This window comes from Tauraco erythrolophus, chromosome 12 (genome assembly GCF_009769465.1).
Source record: "Tauraco erythrolophus isolate bTauEry1 chromosome 12, bTauEry1.pri, whole genome shotgun sequence".
NCBI classification, from domain to species: domain Eukaryota; kingdom Metazoa; phylum Chordata; class Aves; order Musophagiformes; family Musophagidae; genus Tauraco; species Tauraco erythrolophus.
In genome coordinates, this window is record NC_141476.1 from 4355714 (window position 1) to 4370137 (window position 14424).

The following is a 14424-nucleotide window of genomic DNA, read 5'->3' on the forward strand; positions in this document are numbered from 1 at the left end:
ATGCGGTACGCACGTTCCTCTGTATGGGAAAAGCATTTTGTGTATTTCGTGTTAATGACTGCAATACAGTTAGCAGCAATTTATACCAAATTTCACTTTAAATGTTCTAAACATGCCATATTTTTTTTAAACATACTTTAGAAATATTCTAGGGATCAAACATTTTATTGTAATAATATATCTGTCACTTTACAAAACGGGCTGGATTAGGGCTAACTCAGTACACGCTGAAGTTAATGTAAATACTTAAACTGATTTCAGTGAGGCAAATATTTCACTTTCAGGTCTGCTCTATTAACATCAGAGTTTTAGGACATAAAATACATTTTTAGATTAAATCTGTTTAAAACACATACATCAAAATTAATGTTAACTGTTAAAATTCTGATTCTAGGGACCTAGAGGTAACTGCCACGTTACACTTTGTTAATTACAGTACCTTGATTTGCATTATTGGTGTTTCGTATAATGGTGCCATTATTCCAGGTCTGGTTTTATGCACACACCAGCTTGCCTCTGGAGCAGCAAAGGTGTGTGTAATGACAACGCTGTTGGTGGGACAGCGTTCCCTGGGAACACTGGTAATTCCTTGAGGAGTCAAGTTAATATTTCTGCCTTCTTCAGCTTTCCGTTCTACCCATTCTTCCTATCATTTCTCTTCATACTAAAGATGGTTTTTATGGGATGGGATAAGGAGGACAGAAAATAACCTTACAGTGATCAGTAGCAGTAAAGTTTGAAGTGGATGCTTTCACTTTAAACAGGAATTTCTCGTTTCCTTTGTGGCAAGGCATTAACAGCACACATAAAGCAGCCCCCTCCTGATGGCGAGGACTCTAATTGCATCTATTTGCATGGAGTCGAGCATGTACATGTGCAAGGTTTGATGGAAGTAAACAAGCAAGAACTTAAATCACGTGGTGCACAAGTATAAATCAATTAATCAGTTCATAACTGCAATTTTAACCTTATGGTCTTTGGTTTAATAATGCTGAACTTGGAATCCAAGCCTTACGTGTACATCTTCGTTTGTCCTTCTGGAGCGGTAGGCATGTGTGCCGTAACTTTAGAGGATTAGGAACCATCTTGTTTATCCTACAGCTCATTTCACAGATTGCTGCCTTTATACCTGAAGATTTATTTTTTTTTTAGGGGGGGGAAGGGGGGTTGCCCTTTCCATTCACTTAAGAAAAATGTCTTTAAAAAAAAGGGGGGGCCTTGAATGGTTATACTCCATGCTGATTGCTTTTGCTTAATGGCCTGTTTTCTGAGCTTTAAAAACCACAACTTTGAACATAATAACGGCATTTGCTATATGCTTGGGACTAGAAGAAAATTATAGGCCTGAGCCATTTTAATGCAGCCAATGTAGCCATCTTTTCTTTTGATTCGTTTCTGAAAAAGAAGCAAGGGACTATATTTACCACTGTCAGTAACATTTGTTTTATTATTTATTATATGTCATGGTATGTGTTGACTTAAATCTACATTCCAGTTTTAACAGGAGGAGAACTGTAATATAAATTATTTCTCATTGTAATAATAACAGTTGATGTGTTGGAAAATCTCCCTGTGTTGTATAACACTTTCTAAATAGCTGAGTACTATTTGGTAAATATTTGTTAAATCTTTTTATTTCTATTTTTGTTTTTACTTAATTAGTCATTCAGGATCAGGTTCATTGCTTGTTTCTCTTTCACCACCTAGATGACGTGCTAGTAGGAAATAAAAGAAAAGGCTACTTTATTTTTGGAACCTAGCTAAAAATAATTTTCCAGTTTAGCAGTTCATAAATAAGTAGAAAGCTGTAGTGGTCCAGAGACCAAATGCATCTATGTAATAGCTAGCCAGATGCAATTTTTAAAGGAAATTAGTGATTTTGTTTAGCAGTAACAGTAGTGATGCTTTCAAAATAGGTCTCATATACAGGGAATGGTTTGTGCAACCTGGATGTTTATGGGAAGATCAGGCTTTGAACAACGATGGTAGGAAAATAGGTGAAACAATTTTACAGGATTTTCAAAATTATTTTTAAAATTAACTTATGTAAAACGTGGAATATTTTGGTCCTGAAAAAGGAAAAGGAGAGGCCCTCCTGGATGTCTGAAGGAACAGGTGGAACTAGAAACTCACTGAACTTCAGGCAAAGGATGAGAGTGCGGAGCCCACAAGAAGAACCTGGGTTGGTTTGGGCTGGCTGTAAAGGAAGTGTTTCTTCCTTTTTCGAGGAGGACGCAGGGGATGACCTGTTATTCATCTCTAGCCCTCAGGCTGCTGGCTCTACCACTAAATTAGACCTTTTAAAATAAATGAGTTCAATGTTAGATACTAGCTGGGGGGGTTTTGTTGGGCTTTTTGAGTTTTTCAGTCTTGAAACACCTTCACCTCAGTATTCACAACCTACTAATACCACCACAATATATGTATTTTTATTAGACTTTCTATTGAATACTAGTCTAATACCTTTGCTTTCTTTATTTATGATGAGATTGTTTCCAGCTACTGTTAATTTATTTTACACAGCCCATGATGTAATCGTTAAGCAGTTGTAATGAAGATTGAAGGTTTAATAATGCCAAGTGTTACAAATTTCTATTTAATCATTCCTAAATCGATTAGGTACTTTCACCCAAATGCTGTGCCATTGAAACAGAGAGAGCTGAAGATACAAACTGCTGTGGCCGGTGTTTGATAAATGTTATTTTGGTGCAGTGGTAATTGAGTTATTGAATTTACTCATCTTCCAAATGATGTTTGCATTGTCTCAGCCATATGTGTTTAGGGCCAGGGGAAGGTCATTAGGAGCTTCAGACCGGGGGCATGTTTGGGTTAAAGTGATTTTGAACAGCCAGTGTTGAGGTTAGTCAATTAAAAGAAATAGCGCAGAGAGATGCTACAGAAGGGCATGTTATAGGCTGGTCGGTAGGGAGGTCCCAAAGGCCTGCTTAAACCAGTCTAAAGATTCTGTAAGTAAATGTCTGCCCCTAGCCCCAGGCTCTTTAGCCACTGACAAATTACTGAGCAAGATGCCCTTCGCTTGAAACAGGTTTCAGCTATAAACAAATTTTACCCTTTTACGGCTACATATAGGACAAGCCTGTAAGGGCCAAGGTACATCAAATGGTAATACCTTTGGTATATACAAACATATCCTCAAATGAACTTCTCTAAGGGAAGAGCAAGGCTGCAGGTGGGACAGAAAACGTGCCCCGACGGCACAGCAGATTCCACAGACCTGCGTTCAGTGGCTCATCCGTAGTGCGTGTGACTCGTCCCTGCTGAGCCCTGCTTAAAGACGAGCTCCATATTCAGGGGATGATCAGTGTGACATGATTAAGCTGTTTCAGAGACACAGTTCAATACATAATATATTTATATCTACATCCTGGACACGCAGCTTGGGAGTGCTTTGTTCTCCCAAAGAGTGCGTCGCTTCTGTTCAGGACTGCGTGCCGATGGCTGCACCTCTGGTGGGAGAGAAGTGGGTGGGACGATTCCCCTCGTAATTAGACAGCAGCCTCTCCTGAGCGACCGAGTACCCGGAAAGATTTCCAGGGGACCTGATATCCTCTACTCCAACCGGCGTCACAGGGAAGAGCAAAGCGTCTCTTGAAGTGAAAAATGGGCCCACTTTTATTTTTAATACTTGGCTAGTCGCTGTATATAGAGATTGTGTTTTTCCTTTCAAAAGGTTGGAGAGAGGCTCATGTTCTCCAATATTTCTGTTGTGCAATTCTTTACAAACCTGTTGTTATATAAATCCACTCTTTTGTATTTGATTTCTGTCCTCTAAACACTATTTAAATCAGAAGTAATAATTTCTAATCCTGCAAAATGCCCAAAGCTTAAATCAATAAACATTTGATGAATACATAACCCGAGGATATTCTGTTTGGCTGATAAACGGTAATTGTAGGAGTGCCTGGCAGCTTTTGTGGTGAAACCTTTGCTTTTATACAATTAAATGGCTGACTCCTTCAAACACTGGACACACTCGTAATGATAATTGCACAAGGAGTCGGAGAGCTTATTGCGGACAAGTGAAACAAAGACCTTTCTCTTGGTGCCCGTAAAGGATCATCTGGAAAACCAGGTGGTTGGGCTCTGTGTGCAGGTTCCCTGGGGGCCTCAGGACATGGTGCCCAGGTCCTGTGCAACTTTTTGGGTCGTCAGCCAAGGGTACTGCCCCACAGCCATCCCCTGCCCCCCTGCCACGTCCTCTGCCACATGCCTGGCTGCAGTTCAGCTGCTGCCATAACCTCTGCCGTGGGCCAGAAAGTCTCCAACTGACCTCAGGCCAGGAGAGCGTTCCCATGGCACTACTGTCTCAGGGGGACACATAAAACACACCAGCACACATCTGCATCCAGTGGTACCCTAGTGACAGTGGAATCCTCCATGGTCATTCATGGCCAGTCTATGTCGTTTTATGAGATCTGAGCCCAGTAAAGGGACTATATGGTCACTATAATAATATACAGACCATAGGATTGCTTCCTGGAAGCATTATGCATTACCTGTGAATGTATCTCAGTCACGCGTTAATACAAAAAAACATCCCCCTTCCCTCCACTGCCCATTCCCTTCCAGCCCTTCCTACAATCTTCCTCATATCCAGCAAAGCCACCCCGAAGTATATGCATACGTGCAGTTTCTTCCTCCCCAGTCTACCCTGTTCTAGCAACTGCACCTCCAGTAAATCCAGCCTGGTTTGTGTATTGCACAGTTGCAAAAGGAGAGGTGTCCTTGCATGCAGAACGGTATTCTGTCCTGTAGTTTGTAGCTGCCAAGGCATTTTCAGCCTCTGCAGTTGCTCTACCATATGCCAAATTTGTAAAATCATGTTCACATTTTTTTTCCTCCTTTCACCAGAGAAAGGCTCTTTAGGGGAGAAAGATGGAGCTGACAATTACACTGCTTCCCGCTGTGAATAAACTGTAGGACATCCTGAGCCATCAGGCTTTACAGGGAGCCTTAGGAAGTATCTTTAGCCTTTCTTCCCTGTGCCGATGAAGTTACAAAGTGAGGCACAAGCAGTTTGACTATAAGATTAGAAATCAGCCAGGAAAAATGATTCTGTCTTAATGTACTGTGGTTCCTTTATGTTGACTTCTGCATCACTCAGGCAAAAACGTTTGGAAAAAGTGGGAGAATATGAAACGCTAATTATTTTTATCTTTAATGATCACTGACAAAATAAACAGAGCATTTAGAGATTCTGGCATATATGAGATTGTGTGTATTTATTTGCTATATTATTCTAGCTGCAGTGTCACCCAGGACCACATCTCCCATGACAAGGGGCAATTAAAGGAAAATGTGTCCAGGCTATGCCCCTGCCAAACTGAATCATGACCCTTCTTTTGGCAGCCTCATGCATGAATCCCTCCCCCTTGGGGAACACCAGGCGGTAGCTGATTTGCCAACTGACATGACACATACATTTTTTTGTGCGTGTATGTCATGTTAGTGACATTACGCGCCCGTTGAAAACAGAGCTTGTGTCTCAGCATAACGTGCTATTTTGAATGTTGCTTAGATAGTCAGAGATGAACAGTAAGGTCCAAGGAGAGAGGCAGTGTCTCTTCATAGGGTGTTTGCTTTGTTCCAAGTCAAAATTCACAGCCATTTGATTTTAAAATATCGTGTACAATACATACAGATATAAGTGTATTAAATTACCTAGTTTGAAAATAAACAGCTGCAGATACAGTAGCTGAGAGCACCTGGGGAGCTGTGTACAACAGACATAGGATTTTCTGTACAATTTATTCAATTAAAGTGTGAAATGTGTCTAAAAGAGTTATTTGAAGGGCTTTTGTTCTCCTGCACAATTTCTGCCTCCCACTCCCTTCTTTCTTCTGTGCTGAAGCCCCAGAACACAGCTCAGAAAGGGAATAATGAAGCAAGAAGTATCTAGGAGGACACACAGCTACACAGCAAAGCAAGCTTAGCAACATCACTTCCAGGATTTCTGGTTCATAGAGGAGATCTGACTAACTGTCCTGTATATTTAACATAAAGCTATTCATTAGAATTATTTATATTTCCTCCACAGCAAATATTTTCTTTATTTCAAACAAAGACATCTCACTAGCTAAAGTAACCCTGCAATGACTTATGGACCAAAGCACAATAAACATAGTGAGAAACTTTATACAGAATCACATCTAATCTATGTAAATGTGTATTTAGTTCATCTGGATGTAGCTACAGCTCAGCTTGTTCCAGCTGCCTGATCAGCTTGGCAATAGCATTCATACAATGCCTAAACTGGGATTTTGCTGCCTCGACATGCGAGTTTACTGTCATTTTAGGCACTGTGGAGTATCTGGACTGGCCTCCAGATACCGCTTCAGGGGCCTGCAGGTCCTCCTAAGTCCTGCATCCTGTCTGCCCAGGTGTGTGGATGTCTTAAGCCACCTTAGATGACACCGGGTGCCTGTATCTGCATTTCCACAAATGAACCCTGTCCTTACAGACTAACGGTGAAGTTGCTTGACTTCTGCTCTGCAGAAAACACAGAATGTGCCATTTACTTGTGAAAGTCACTCACAAGACACAGAAATGAAGGTGAGGGAACTAAACCTCCAGATTTCCATCTTGAGAAAAGAGCTCAGCTGACACTTTAAGTCCTTTATTTCTGCAGACCTACTCTGCAATTGCTTCCCCACCAGTAATGGCAAAAATGAACAGAAATCCTACCTGCACAGCCAGTTTCCATTAGAGTCCATAGTGTCTCCACCTCATACTGCACAAATCTGAAGTCTAAAAAACCTCAGTAAGGCCCACTGTTTCTCTACAGAAGTGGGATCTAAGAGATGAACTAAGTCCCTGACAGCACAAAGTCTTGCACTTCTGCTAACTGAGTATGTTTCCCTCACCTGTTACCACCCGGTTCAAATACTATGCTAAGATAAATTTCGTATTTCTTGGCAACAGAAAGCAGCTTTTGTTAGTCCAAGTTTCCCAGCACAGACTACATATTCACAAATCACCCAGAACTGTCTCTTTGTACTGAGTCTGCTGAAAAAGGAAAAGGGCAAAACCTCTGACAAAGTCGGAGCCGCGGCTCCAGGAGCAGCAGCCCATGCTGTCATCAGAAAGCCCATCACACAAACAACACTGCTGGTGTAAGAACTAAGATTTTGGGGACCCCATCCTCAGTCCTTCATTCGTAATATGTCTGTTAGATCAGCTGAAGATCACACTGAAATTTTGCCTTATTTCAAGACTGTCTCAGTTCACTGTTCTGTTCTACCTTTACAGAATGGTGCCTTCTGAAACTGGACCTGTTGTACAGTATTCTTGGAGGTGTCCTATTTCTCTCCTTGCTAAAGGATAATTATAGCATGGAATTACACAAGGAACCACCACTAAATATAGATTCAGGTTTTGAAAAACACAGTGGTGAACTATTTCCCATAAAAGAGGAACCATAATATATTCCCAAATTTATAATTGGTCATTACAGTCATTAAAGTCTAATATAATTACCTGAATATAATCCAGTCATTTTTAAATGAAATATAGTTGGTATTAATCAGTAAGAAAGATTCAGTAATGAGCTGGGATCATCCTGTGGACATGAAAACTCCTACTGGTGATTACTCATAATGTTTACCATGAAAAAAAAAACAAGCCCAAGTACTTCAGTACTCAGAAGTATCATTAGTATTCAGTAAATTTTGCAATGGTTCCAGAGTAATCCTTTGTCCAGCTAATACAGCAGGTAGGTCTCTGTGGTTACAGCACGAGACATTAATTTTACCAGAATCCTAATATCCAGAGTTAAAAGTACAGAGTTGATGCAACTGATAAATACCAGAAGGGAGCATATGAGCCAGGTACTGTATTCATGAAATCCAGCCTCCTTATAATTTCCAGAAAATAGAGAAATGGGAAAAAATGCTAGAAGTTCAGACCTGACTGCTTTGCCAGAATCGTATTTTTCATTTGCATCCGTCTGTATCTGCTTGGTGCTATATTCTCTTTCTACAGCTGGGGAGATAAAAGAACTGTTTGGTGCTCCCTAGCAGGCTCCTAGTGGTTTCAAGAGGCAGGAATACCTACGCCGTGCGTTCATTCCTCCAGCTGCTGACGGTGTGAGGACAGATTTCCCATGCTCACTTTTTTGCTTTGATGTTGTGCGTTTTCCATGTCTCAACAAATACTTCCGTAAATCCTCATAGCCTTTCTGCAGCAGAGGTGCCACAACAGCAATGGGATTCCTGACCATTTAACAAGGTTACAAGCAGCAGTGCAAGCACTCCGATTGCCAGCAGACCAGGGGAGGGGTACTGGGTTATTTCAGAGTGGGACACTTAATGGAAGGGGTAGAAATGTTTCTTCTTTTCAGTAGAAGTTCATTTCTGCAGTTGCTGACGGTGTAGACCGGGACTTCATAGGATAAACTTTTCGCTCAAAGTTGAACAGTTTTTTGAGAACCAATATGAAATTCAAAGACATTTAGTACAAGCAGTTGTTCAATTCATCATATCTTGAAATGCCAACACTTTTAATAAAATTAACAATTAGGCACCTCATGGCAAGCAGGGTGAAATGACTTTTTTTGTAATTAGACTTCAGACAATGTTATATTATGTAGTTGAGGGAAAGGAACTTTGCCTCAAATTTCAAAGTGGTGAATCTCAGTTTAATTCTGCTAATGGCAGTTAACACAGATGGCTAAAAAGAGTAATTATCTTCTTTAGCTTTCTGCCACCTGCCACGAATGAACTGTTTTCTTTAATTGCTCAGAATTACTCTTAATCACACAAACAGATACTTAAATCCTAGTCACATATTACAACTCAAGAGCAAGATTTTAACCCTAAGCACACGACTTAAGAAATTACCACTCTGGCCAAGAGTACAGTGCTGGCTGTGTGCTGTGACAGTTGAAAAGATTAATCCTTTCTTTTCCAGGTAGGAGCAAAGTTTGCAGGCTAATCATACAAGTCCTGTAGTCTGATCCAAGTAATTACCAGAGCAACCAAAAGGCTATATCCACAATAGTAGGAAAAAATTCACACAATCTCTTCCTGCTGATACGCTTTCTTTACTGAATGGTCATTTTTAAAAGCCACACAATCAAATAGACTTATCTTAAAAATTACTTACTGAAGAACTTAAAGATGTAACATTAACTATATCTGACTGATGAGTCAAAGGGTTTTTAGATTCATGAAGATATTTCAACAGAGATGATAATCCCATTTCCATTGAGGCATCATTTTGAATTAAATTTATGTTAGGCATTTAAAAATCCCAGCAGGACACCCTTTGGAAGTTTCTGGCTACATTATATTTTATAATAGCAACGCTTGCTCCCCACCACTCAGGTGATGTGTTTGTTGGAAGAACAGAAAGTCTTCCTTTTCTTTAGAACTGTTCTCGATGTCTGAACTAAAAACTGACAAATCCAGATTCTGCAGAAGAACTCAGAAGCCATTTCTTCAATTCTGCCTACTGAATCACCACATTTAAGTGAAAAACCACTAATGCAAATCCTGAGGTTTAGGTAGATGTCTGTGCTTAAGAGAGAGGAAAAAGCACCAAACTTACTGTTCCATGAATTAAAAAGTCAGTAACTCTCTGTCACCGTTTCTCCCAAATTTGTTAGAGAAACTTCCCAACAGATTTTATACACAAGGCGATAAGAGGAAAAGAGTTCTCAATAAGAACTCTTTAAATGAAAACAGTTTCACTTCTCAGTATAAAATCACCTACAGTAGAAGTGAGCTGTACTGTGTGTATTACAGGTTTTCAAGAATACATGTTGCTTTTTAAAAATTACTCCATTATTTTGAAAGTCGATTAATACTGTGGCTTAGCACCTTACAGCTTTGCATTTTCAAACATGTAAGTGGCAGGGGGAAAGGAAAATTGTTTAGAAGCACACACCTGGAAAACAGCCTTAAGAAGCTTGTATATGTTCACCAATCTAAGGATAAACAGAGACCTAAAACATGGAATTAGCACTGACTGAGAAACTCCACAGAAAAAGACTTCTGAACTTGATCTTTATGGAAATTCATTACCTACAACACTAACGTCGTAATGTTTGTGCTGTTCTCCAACTTAGTGAGAGTTTCTGTTTCATAAATTCCTTTAAGTAGTCTGACTACCACATCTAAGAGAGCCCCAGCTGCACACAATGTCCACGAGTAGGTGTGAGAGAGAAAGGGCCTGTCTGCATCATTGCCCCTGTGTGTTTATAGCCCCAGCAGGGAAAGTTAGTCTAATAATAGTATTTACCTTTGTCACTTGGTAAATAACAAACTATTATTGGACAATTATATTAAAGGTCAAGATCCACTTTCTTTTTTTTTTTCCCCATTAAGAAACATGCTTGCTCTGTGTTTAGCTTTAGCTAAGAAGTGCTTTCCATAAAGTAGTGTAGTGCAGCAAACATTTGAATGTATCAGAGCTTATGACATTGACTTAATTTAACTATAAAAGATAAGAATTTTTCAGTTGTGCTTGCTCAGGTGTCCTTATTGTCATCCAGCTCCAGCTTTCATATGGGTTTTATTACAATAATAATAATAAGGGTTCATAAAATGTAGCTGTTTTTACATAAATATTGTCCAAGTGACAATAGATTTTTATAATCAGCTCCAGCAGTGGCCAGTGAACAGTGTCTGCTGGTGTGTTGCTGCTGCAGGAAATGAAAACAACTTCAGAAGGAGGAAAGATTGAATCCAATCAATCCATCACTGTACGATAAATAACAGGCTTTGGGAGTTTTAATGGACTAAATAGTGTAATGTGTTTGGTTTGGTAACCACAGAGTTTAATCAAGTATTTTTAAATTTTTAAACAGGAAATGGCCTTTTCTCCAAAGGATATACACATTTGCAGTGCATAAATCAGATCCTGAGTCCCGGGATCCTGATCTCATGGTCCTGACCATGCAATTAACTTTAACTCTTTCTGAAGAAACTCCCGGTCATTCTGCCAGTGTAACATGATTTGATGAGTTGTCGCTGTTGTTTTTCCATCATTTTGTTCCATTCAAGCTCAGTGCTGTTCCTCTAAACCATTTTCAGGCTGTGGATTAGCCACATCCCCCTTCCCAGGGTGAGCTTCGGGTAAGAGGGAGCTGCCTGAGCAGCCCAGCTATGGCACGGCCATTCGCCACCCACACCCCCTGCCTGGTGTCCCTGGCAGACAGAACCACTGTAGAGCCAGCACTGCAAACAACTGTCCAGTCTCATCCAACCTTTTCTTTCTGACCCTTTCCCAAAGCACCACCGTGTTTGGTTGAAGCCCCAGTTTCACGGTTCTGCACCCCACTGCCCTGCACGGATATCCCCAGCCACAGCTGCTGGGGAGGGGAAGGGGAAGGCTCATGTTTAGAGAACTGAGCACAGTATGGGGTTTATTCAACACTGTACAAATGTCAGATTTTAGACAGGATAGCGTGGAGCTATGACAGCTGTCTTTTAAATTATGCAGAAGAACAAGCTGAGGACAAATACAACTGAGCAGTGACTTGTTAAAAGAATCTACCAAATACAGCAACGTTTGTTCTTTCAGAAAACCCACAGTATCATTTTGCAATAAAATCGGGTAAAAGTGTAGGTGCATGTATTTTCTGACATGCTTGCTAGATATCACGCTATAAATACATATTACCAACATAAAATATGCACACACACTCACACACATATATCTCTCCTCTGAGATTGCTGATAACTTATCCTTTGCCAAAACGAGACAGAAAATTTACAAAACATGTATAGTTAATATACCCACTCACGGACTACTTGTGAAAAAGCTAATTCATAAATTATACATTAAGTTAGCAACTATACATGCGTGCATCAACAGGATATTATTGCGATGAAGGCAGCTACCTTTTCTAAATGTAGGGGACACATTAAAACACTACTGAATGACAAGCAGAACTGGGAGCCTTTCAGCAGAGCTTAATCAGAGACTCTTCTGGAAGCTCAAAAGAGGAGTGCTGGGAATCCCATTCTCTCTAAAGATTCAGATGCCTCGGAATGTAATCTGTGTACAAATCCCCTAGTTTACAAGCAGAGGACCCCAAAGACTATTGGCCCTGCAACCTCCTGCACAAGAAATACTTCCAGTATTAAAGCTTGAAATTAGGAAAGTCTCATTATCCAAAGTTTGAGGGTTTTTTCCCTAATTCAAAGCAAAATTAAATTAATGTTACAGTAAGGAATAAAACCTAAGTGCAGAGATAGAAAATGTTTGAAATGCTTTCAAGTAAACGTTGAAACTAAATGGAAAATGTTTGAAACATAAATATTCCTATGTAAATCATGGGAAGGGTTTTCTGAAACATGCATTAAGACATACTAGATAGAGGGAAGTGTTCATGACCACACCTATGAAACTGTATAGAAAAATACTGGAAAATGCTACAAAAGGTGAAGTTGTCTTCTTCTCTTTTAAAGGGATTTCAAGTAGAATGTGTTCTACTTTAACACTCTAAGATGAAGAATTGCTGTAAAACTGCACATGAACAAGGTACTACACTACTTAAATGCTTGAGAGAAATGCAAAATAAGCCAGCAAAGTACTGGAGAAAACAAATCTAGCTCTGAATACAGCATTGCTGTGACTCCACATTCTTGTTTCTTAATGATATACGAGCGTACACAAAGAGTTCACACGGACAGCTTTCACAATAAAAAATATGACTGCTTGAATAGATTTAATATAAATGGTAGCAGGGAAACAGATACATATTAATATCCAAAAAAAATCTTGAGAATCTAATGATTTTTTTTTTTAAAAAAGGCAACACATTAAAAAACTGCACCCAGGGGTGGAAGTATTTGAGCTAATAAAACTATATTTTAGATTGTAACCTTTATTTATAGCTATTTTTTTCCATTGGCATTTGTTTTCTATTCATTTGCATCCTTAGTACTGTCTTCTGTGGTATCATGCCACCATGACCAAAGTGACAGACTTTTGTCTCTGCTGGATTAATCAGTGTGTTCTTTGATCCATAACATATGCTCCTAGTAGACATTTAGCATCAACATATTCAAGATTTGTGGTCTGGCAGTTCAGTGCCTGATGTTAACCTAGCTGATAGACAGTTTAGAGTATTTTTTTTTTTTTTTTTTTTTATTTATTGAGCCTGTCTTTTATCCATAATAGAGCTTAAACAACAGAATAAAATACGCGACATTGAATATTTGGGTTAATATCTTTGCTTGCAGGTTCGTTTTTTTTCTGGTGAGAAAGCACTGAGAGGCTTCCCCTACGAGTGTCAGATCTCCATAGGCACCCACGTAGTGTGTACATTTTTATGCACATCTTAGACACAGCATTTGTGTGTTCAGGCCTGTCCTCGTGGAAGAGGACATAAGCTCCACACCACCACTTCTGAGGTCCCGGGAGAACCTTGGGAACCTTGTCCAGGACCCAGGGGCCTGGCCGGGCTCTACAGCTGATGAAAAGCCCCAGGGGCTGTGTGTTAAGTTACCAAAAACTGGCCAGCTGTGACTTAGGCTTGAGAAGACTTTGTGGTGAGACCCAAAGTCGGTCTGCTGGGATGGCCGTGGTGGCTGGTGAGGGATGTGGGAGAGCCGTGGTAGCTCCCAGCATCACCCACTCCTCACCTGCCTGTTCCCAGGGGACAAGGACCTACCCGGGGCTGTGCGAGCAGGCTGTTGATAAGGAAGTTTTATTGCCTCTGGGTGCTGTGTGAAATTGTTAAAAAGTCCTATCAAAGGAAACCAGTGAAGGACAGGGTTACGGGGACAGAAGGAGTAGGGTAGTAACCCAAGGTACTTTTCCTTTAGTATGTCAATTAAATAAGGGATATCAATTAATGAGATTCAAACTATTTAATTATTTTTTCATTGAGAGGTATAGCACATGATTTATGGCTTAGCTACTCCTTTACTGATCGTACTGCTATGAAGTGCTGCATAATATATTGCTTTCCACTATGTCGTGCACATATAAAAACGGCAAGTGTAAAATGGGATTAACTGCCCTCAAAATAATGCTTGAAATTACTTATACAAGGACGGTGTGAAAACTGCCTTTGACTTCAGAAGGTGCTGAATTGCGTCCTTATCCCCATCTTCTACAGCACACAGGCACATCCCTGTCCATGGCAGACCTGTACAGACCATGGCCCCAAAATAGTACGTATAATACAGAGGAGAGAGGACCTATTTTTTTAAAAAGCAGTTTCCTGCCATGAAGAATTACACAGAAAATGAATGGAGAAACCAAATGTCAGCTGCTCCCTTAGACTTCAAGGCTCAGGAAACCCTGCTTAGTGGGAGTGGGAAAAAACTGGCAGACTGATATGTAAGAGAGTAATTGTATTATAAGAAGATTATGGAAGATTATTTTTCTTGTGGGCCCCAGATTTCTGCAAAAACAATCCCGAACTGCATCCTACAAGGCAAAATGAAT

At 40.1% G+C, this 14424-nt stretch overlaps 1 protein-coding gene across 2 annotated transcripts in view; it reads left to right on the plus strand.

Moving 5' to 3' along the window:
• PDZRN3 (PDZ domain containing ring finger 3) overlaps nucleotides 1-14424 on the plus strand; it is a 145069-nt gene that overhangs the window by 88016 nt on the left and 42629 nt on the right. Inside the window, exons 3-4 of one of the 2 annotated variants that reach the window (XM_086618969.1) lie at nucleotides 2654-2677; nucleotides 14322-14330. The exons of the other annotated variant lie outside the window; for it this stretch is intronic. The gene's annotated coding sequence lies outside the window, so the exon portion shown is untranslated. The remainder of the gene's footprint in view (nucleotides 1-2653; nucleotides 2678-14321; nucleotides 14331-14424) is intronic. 2 annotated transcript variants of the gene reach the window in all.